We start from the raw sequence: 8,627 nt of genomic DNA, 5'->3' as shown, positions 1-8,627 counted from the left end.
TGCTAGGTGGCCGATGTGGTATAAAATGCTTTTTGTGTAATCCTCCCAGAACCCCATCAAGTATTATTATTCCCTTTTTAGAGTTGAGGAAACAAAGTCCTGAGGAATATGCTCAAGGTCACAAATTTTGTGATGGCAGATTGAGAATTCTATCTCAGGCTGCCTAAGTCCTCAGTCTGTGCATTTAACACCTACGTAATGCCGCCTGCAGGAATCTATAGAATGTCGACATTGCTGAAAATAAAACAGTGGACACAGCACTCTTGCGTTTCACATAGACAGTTTTCCCTACTCTCAAGCAGCCCTTCAGGTTCACATGGTTTTGCTGTAATTTCATGTCATTTAAATTAGGGAGAGTGGAGTAACTGGGGAGGGAGCCCCACCAATGGCTGGGTGGTCGTCAGCCAGTGGCCATTGTGCTCTGACGTTCATTAAGAAACCCAAGGGATCATGTCAGAGTTGGTATGTTTCTCTGAACCCTGAAGGGGGAAATTATATGTAGAGTGGAATAAAAGGTGGAGTTCTAATAGTATTTGGCAAGGGGGAGATGGACAGAAGGACCATAGCAAATGGGAAGCAAAGGAAAAGGGTCATTTCACTGTTGGGGTGGGGGGAGACTAGGCCAGTGTCTCAATGGTATACTTGAGGGGAACTTTTGGCTTAAGTTCAAGGCCTAAATGGACCTCTGAGTTTCTCTCAAGCCTACAACCAAGGTTTAGAGTCTTACCACCTGTGCTTGGCCTCCCAGGAGAGGAACTCGCATCAGTGACCAACATGTGCGGGCATGTGATGGGAAAGAGCAAGACTGCTGGGCCCCAGGGGCGGCCCTGACTCAGGGACTATTCCTGCCTGGAGAGGTTCACATGGGGCGAACAGCTGTCTGAAACCCATGAATCAACACGTCCTATTCTGACCAGTCAGATTAGCTCCCCCTGTTGAGACTACCTAGGAGCATGCCTCTTCCTATGATGACAATTACAGCTCTGGGGATTTGAGGGCTCTAGAAGGATCTCCCAAGATGTGAGATTAATTGATTGCATGGTATTTATCAGACTGATGTATGTCCAGCAGAGATAAGTAATGGAAGACCTTTTGTTTAAGTTTGTATAGAAGTGGACACACCCCTTCTTTCCTTAGGTTTGGCTTTCTAAGTCCTGAGTCTATGGGCATGATGATACCAATAAACAAAGAACAGTGATTTTTATGGTCAAAACAAAAGTGCTTATATCTTCCCCTGTATTCACATGTCAAGCCTGATCCGACTTCTAAGTTTAAGGGGAAAAAAATCGCAAGAGTGTGGGATCAAGCCGCAGTTACCTTTCGAGCTACACTCCCCAGCCTGTCTACCCGCATTATAACTTTCATCGCCAGGCAGCTTGCGTTGTCACCACAGGCACATCCTATTAGGTAAAATGTGAAGTTGGAAATGGGAGAGCTTTTGAAAACTATAATTAATTTTGAATTCCTTATAAACAACCAACACCTACCCTCTTTTATTACTGCATTAAAAATGTTTTAGTGCATTAATATTTTAACATCTAGTTCCAAACCCAGGCTTAATTGCCTAGCCAGCCTTTTGAGATTAATTATAAGTCCAGAGCTGTCATTACAACTGACTGGTTTCTCTGGTCAGGAGCGGCCTGCCTCATTGTGCTCTTGACTATCTGGTTGGAAAGGTTTTGAAGTTCTGCCGGAAAAGCTGTGGCTCTGCCTCCCGTGTGAGCTCATCTTCCACTTTCTTCTGATGAAGGTCACACGGGGTGAGAATATTGGGTTTCTGATCCCAGAACCTATAGTTTCATTGTTTATATACTCAAAGACAAAAATACCGAAAATAGTTCAAGTGGAAAGAATTTAGAGGCAGAATATGGCCGTGATTTGAATTCACCCGAACAAGAAAGATGTACTGAGTGTTTCCTATGTGGTCGGCTCTGTTATAGGCAGCAGAGACACAGGAGTGAGCCCAACGACCCCCTGCTTTCAAGGCACTCATGTTCTAATGGAGGCAATGGGAGATGATGATCACAAATTAACAAGTGCATAGCATGTCAAATGGTGTAGATGCTAAGAAAATTAAAGCAGAGAGAGGAGATAGAGCGTGCTCTTCTATATAGGATGTTGAAGGAAAGCCTCTCTGATAAGGCGCCATGTGATCAGGGACATGATGGAAGGGAGCATAAGAGGAGGAAGAACCTTTTAATTAGAGGAAGCAGCAAATACAAAGGCCCTGGGGTGAGTGAGCAAGGATGTTCAAAGAACAGCAAGAAGGCCAGTGGGTCTGGGACAAAGGGAGTGAGGGGAAGAGTAACAGGAAGTCCTGCCTCTCCCCTAACTGCTGGCATTTTGTGAGCAATCATTGGCATTCTTTGGCTTGTAGAAGCATCACCCTGAGCATGTCTGTCTCCAAATTTCCTCTTTTTATAAACACACCAGTCATATTGGAATAGAACTTACTCTGATGAGCTTGTTCTAACTTGATTACCTCCGTAACGGCTCTAACTCCGAATAAGGTCACAATCTGAGGTACTAGGGGTTAAGACTCCTACATATTTCTGGGGGGAGGCCCGATTCAGTCTGTAACCTGGGGCTAAAGTCAAAGTGATGGCAGGACTGACATCCTTCTGGGAACTTCACGGGAGAATCTGTTTCCTGACTTTTTCACCTTCCAGAGGTTGCCCACATTCCTCTTCTAGCAGGGACACTGGTCCAACCTCTTCTACTGTGGTCACATCTCCTTTTCTGACTCTGACACTCCTGCCTCCCTCTTTATAAGGACACTTGTGATTACATCTGGAAAATCAAGAATAATCTACCCCCACCTCAAGATCCTTAACTTAACCCTATCTGCAAAGATCCTTTTGCCATGAAAGGGAATGTGTCCCTTTCCCTAATCCCTGGGGATTAGGACTCAGACATTTCTGAGGGGAAATATTCTGCTTCTCTATTTATTTTGAAAGAGAGAGAGAGAATGCTGAGGAGGGGCAGAGGGAGAATTCCAAGCAGGCTCTGCACTGTCAGCGCAGAGCCCAATGTGGGGCTCAAACTCACTAATGGCGAGATCATGACCTGAGCTGAAACCAACACTTAACCAACTGAGCCACCCGGGGGGCCCTCTGCATGGTATTTGGAAAGCATCACCCTGCCCATCGTGTGGAAGGGGAAAGAGTGTGAAGCAGGAGACCCATGAGCAGGCTGTGGCAGTGGTGCCGGTAAGAGATGATGGTGTCCTGGACCAGGGCAGAGGTGCTGAGAAGTGATCAAATTCTGGAATCCCTGTGAAGAATGACTTGCCAACAGAGCCCATGAGAAGTGTAAGGCAGCAACAGAGAACTCCCTGTTGTAGCTTTCTCAGAAAAACATTAACTGACATTTGTTTACTACATTAAAATGTTCAACGTGACTTTGCATTAATGTTCTCATTGGAACTCCCTATGCCATTGTTATGTATAATTTTTATCCTTATTTTAAGTAGGAGGGAGTTAAGGAACAGTGAGGTGACTTCTAGTGATTCTCTTTTTATTCCACAGCAGTTATTTTCTTGAAATTGGCTATTTCAATGCTTTCATTTTTTTCCTTTAATTAGGCTCCACGCCCAGCATGAACCCTAGCACAGAGCTTGAACTCACAGCCCTGAGATCAAGACCTAAGCTGAGATCAAGAGTCGGATGCTTAACTGACTAAACCACCCAGGTGCCCCAATGCTTTGATGAGTTTTAAACACAGAGATGATTAGTTAAGCTTAGACTGGTGACAAAGAGAAACAGATGTCATTCGATATCACCAATGTTTTAGAAATAAGTTTACTAATCACAAAGCCAGAGAGAGTTCCCTATTTTGTTTTGGTGAGAATAAATGAGTTAATATACATAAAGAGTCTAGAACATTGTCTGATATATGTAAGTCCTATATAATGTTACAATCATTACAGTTATTATTTATCATTTAGATTCTGTATTTCCAAAAGATATTGAAAATGCCTGTTTAGGGAAAAAAAAAGGCAAAACAAAACAAAGAAAGTAGAGGAAAAAATTGTATTGCAAGTAGCTAGAATCAATTAGTTGCTACACTCAAACATTTAATTTAGTTCTGAACATCCAGGTAGCCAGATAAAAAAAAAAAGGAAACACATTATGTAAGATCATTCTCATTGATTTGGAATTGAAATCAAATTAGGTCGCCTACAGACACAGAACTTTTCATGGCATTCTAATCATAATTTAATGTGTAGATCTTCACATTAGGGGCTTTAGACACAGAATTGTTTTTTGTTTTTGTTTTGTTTTGTTTTGTTTTGGTAAAAGCCCTTAAACCTCAGTGCAGTGCAGTCTTCCACACATGCGCTAACCCCACATCTCTCACTACTTCTTGTAAGTGTTCATCCTCTCTTGTTGCCAGAGTGGCTTTTAAAAAGGCACACGTGATCAAGTTACTCCCTTGCTTGAAATTTATCCCTGAAACTCACTCCACTGCTCACAGTGGGGTTTTCAGGCTTAGTTTTAGCCAGAGAACCATTTCCTCAAATCAGCGTGTACATGGAAATCCAATAGGTAAAAACTGGATCTAGGCTGAGCAGCTCCGGGGGAAGTGGGTGTGGGGCCCTGCCAGCCTGACGGCCTGGCTTCACCTACTTACTCTCTCCTCTTGCATCCCACCTGGTCCTCTGAACTGCCAGCATCGCATCAGAGCCCCTCAGCATGGCCTCAGAGGCCTCATTTCCACCCTCAGGTGTTGCCCCCCAAGCTGCACTTGGGCTGAGTTTACATAAGACAAAATTTATGAACCAAACTATTTTTGAGATTAAGTAATTATTTTAAAAGTAATTAAAATCATATGACTTTGGAAATGTTTACTTTTTGATCAACCACTTGGCTTTATGTTATTGGTGGATATAATTCCAAAAAATTAGGTTTTACCAAATCTCTCTAAAAGTATTAAAGCAGACATACTGCTTATCTGAATGTTAAAAAATAACATAAGCATAATAATTATTCTAGAAACATTACTGTATTTTACTCTTTCTTAGCTGGATCTGACTCTATGATACTGTATTTCTCCTTTTTATTTCATTTTTTCAATATAGTTCTAACATTTTCATAAAGTTTCCTATAATATTCAAAATTGGATTTATGGTATGTAACTTGGAAGTTTTTGACACTTTTAATTGACTTTTCTCTGAAGATCCTATTTTTAATGAGAGTATATTCTCTCTGTGCATGCTGGGGTATTTACTAAGCTCAGAATAAATTCTGCTCAGTTGAAGATATTCAGTTCTATTTTCATAAATATTAAAGTAAAAATTTTAGCCCAGATATGTTTGTTTCAATCCAGAATACCTTTCTTTGACATGCATTTTTATAAGACAAAATTCATCAAAGAGGTTGTCTTTATGAATATTTGAAATGTTTTGCCCAATTCAAATGTTGTAAAAGTGTAAGCTTTTACCTATATTCCATTCTATTCTGGAACCGAATGTAATTTCTCTAATTAAAAACAGGTGCTCCATCAAAAGATTTTCCCCAAGTCAAGACATTTTAAAGTGCAATTATGGAATTTCAAAATTAAACACTGTATAGCATTTTAATGTTTATTGTCACAGTTGTTCACTTCTTTGCTTTTGTAGGGACTCCATTCGCTGCTCGTCTGTTTGTAAGGCTTGTTTTCAATAGCCTTAATTTCCTAAAACATTTGGCAAACAAGTTTTTTGGTCCTCCGTTTGTTGAAGGCCTTGATTAATAAAGATTCCAATACTTTCAAATAAAATGCAACCAAAATGTAGAATTTGCTTACAAAAATGCCTCATACCACTGTAGGCTACTTATGTTGATTTAAAAAGCAATTCGTTTAAAGAATCAAGCACTTCAAAAATCAAACTGATAAAAGGCAGCCAGAGAAAACAGTGCTGTGCTAAATTATTTTTCAACATCAGCTTTGTCGCATCAATTTTGTAGTTTAGTTATTTTAACTCTGTATAGTGATACAAAATGTATAGAAATCACTCTTTTAATTAGCAGATTATGGAAGCTTGTTTTGGATAGATTTATATATGATTTGTGAATTACATATTAGTGCTTCATGGATTTCTTAATTTAGCAAATATTGTTTTTACCACAATCTTGGTTTTAGACTCTGGCCTCCAGAATTGTGAGAAAATGAATTTCTGTTGTTTTAAGTCACCAAGTTTATGGTAATTTGTTATAGCAGCCTCAGAAAACAAATACATATGTCTTTATAATAGTACTTATCACATGTAACTATAGGGTCATCTGTATTAAAACATACATTTCTTTCTTTTTTTTTTAATGTTTTATTTATTTCTAGGAGAGAGAGAGAGAGAGAGAGACAGCGTGAGCAGGAGAGGGTCAGAGAGAGAAAGAGTCACAGACTCTGAAACAGGCTCCAGGCTCTGAGCTGACAGTCAGCACAGAGCCCGACGCAGGGCTCGAACCCACAAACCGCGAGATCATGACCTAAGCGAAAGTCGGACGCTTAACCGACTAAGCCACCCAGGCGCCCCAAAACATACATTTCTTAAAGACATCTTATTTATCATATCTCTAGCTTACATCATAGTGTTTGGAATATCTAATTCTTGGTTGAGTGAATGAATGATGTTAATGTATTAAATTTTCATTTTTATAGAGTAAGGACTTAAAAAGTATAAACTTATAATCATGTTTTAAATATATATTTGAAAAAGTATACATTGATTTTATTAAAATTAAAATTAATGTAAGTCATAAGCCTCCATTTTTACTGGGTAATGGAAAATTCAATCTTTCTTAGTCTGTTCTGGTTTAAGGCTCTGTCTCTTTCAGATTTCTCCACCCTTTTCCTCAGAAGAAACTCAGGTAGCCTAAGTTCCTCAGGGCCTGCTATAGACTCTTATGTTAAAAACCTAATCACCCCCAAAATGATGGTATTAGGACTTGGGCCTTTGGGAGGTGATTAGGTCAGGAGGGTGGAGACCTCGTGAGCAGAATTAGTGCCCTTACAAAAGAGGCCCCAGAAAGCTTTCTCACCCCTTCTTCCATGTGAAAACAGTGAGAAGACAGCCACATACCAGGGAGAATGCTCTCACCAGACACTGAATCTGTAGCTGTCTTGTTCTTCGGCATCCCAGCCGCCAGAACTGTGAGAAATTCCAGTTGTTTAGAAGCCACCTAGTGTACGGTATTTTCTTCTAGCAGTCGGAACGAATTATGACAGGCCTCATACTGGCATTGGAAGGCAGTCCAGTCTCCATGGAGACGTGGGTCTCTGCCTGTCCCTGGGGCTTCAGGCCTTACCGCCATTACTTCCCTTGAGTTGACTGATCCCACTGAGGCTTCTGGTTATCACCACCACTNCCCCCCCCCCCCCCATCCCCACCAAGCTCTTGGGAGCTGCTGGCTGGTTCTCAGCCACTTCCTTTTCCTTCCACTTCTCCGGAAACTTGAGAATGAGGAGGGTGGGATGTGTTGGGACCTCCCCCACACCCAACAGCCTACTTATCTTCTCTGTTGATTGCTGCCAGAGTAAATGCGGCCTTCTTCATAAGATTTGTACCTTCTGGACCATACCCTGAGAAGCTCTGCTCTGGGATCCCCTCACATTTTCCTGGGGTTTCTATTGCAGTTTCTGTCTTACTGTCTCCTTGCTCCCTGGATTCAGTCTATGGCCTGGAGCGCCGGGCGTTTCCGTGGGACCCTCAGGCTTATTTGTGCTGTCACAGCCCTTCTGATTCTCCCTTTTTGGCTCTCTAGTCAAACTCTTACTTTATTTCGGGCATAATGTAGCAACTCATGTCATCACACTGTAGGGATTACTGTGTGAAGTCTGTGCGCCAGGTCTGCTGAGGTTGGGTTAATGGTATTTACAGCCTAGTGTTTTAGAAGTTAGAAACAAAATAAGACAGAAAATCAACTCAATGCAAAAGACAAAAACAAGAAAAGAAGCCGTTCTTTTTCAAAGGCCCGGCTTTTATCATTGAAAGTCAGGGCTTTTGCAACTGATGGCAGCACCTGTAGAGAAAACCCTGGGGCTGCCCCAGTGTGGTTCTGGGGCCTGGAGCAGCAGTGGGAAGACAGGCCAGGGACACATACATAGGTCAATGTGAAAATATTACTCTATTATTATAACATGGCAAAAGTGTAGTATTGAAAATAAAAAAATTACTTGGAGACTTAAAAAAAAAAAAAAAAAAAAAGGCTTTCCTGAAAGGGAATGTTTGAACAAAGTGTTAAGGATGAATAGACAGAAGAACTGACATTTAAAAATATGTGCATTCTGACCTTTATATATCTCAAGTCTCCACAGATCATCAAAATTGGTAAAAGGAGTAAGGTGATAGTTCATAATCTGGAACACTGAGATCACAAATAATACTGGAAACTATATTTCAAGTCTGTATTCCAGCAAGCCTGGTATTTTCTGACATTGACACTAAAGCATGATAAGTTGGGAAGCCATAGTTACCTTTGGTCACATGCTCTTCAGAAGTTAAGAGATTTGCCTGAATATCCTTCTTCTCTGGATTTAGTAAATGGTACCTTTATGGCATCCATGAGAGATTTTAAGTCTGGACCAATTAATTAATTTCTATGCTGGAAACAGAACTCCCTTTATAACAAAGTTCACTTTAGGAGAAA

The sequence above is a fragment of the Crocuta crocuta genome, unplaced genomic scaffold, assembly GCF_008692635.1.
Source record: "Crocuta crocuta isolate KB4526 unplaced genomic scaffold, BGI_CrCroc_1.0 scaffold97, whole genome shotgun sequence".
Taxonomy (NCBI): Eukaryota; Metazoa; Chordata; class Mammalia; order Carnivora; family Hyaenidae; genus Crocuta; species Crocuta crocuta.
The sequence above is the reverse complement of the archived record's forward strand: the minus strand, read 5'-3'. Positions refer to the sequence as shown.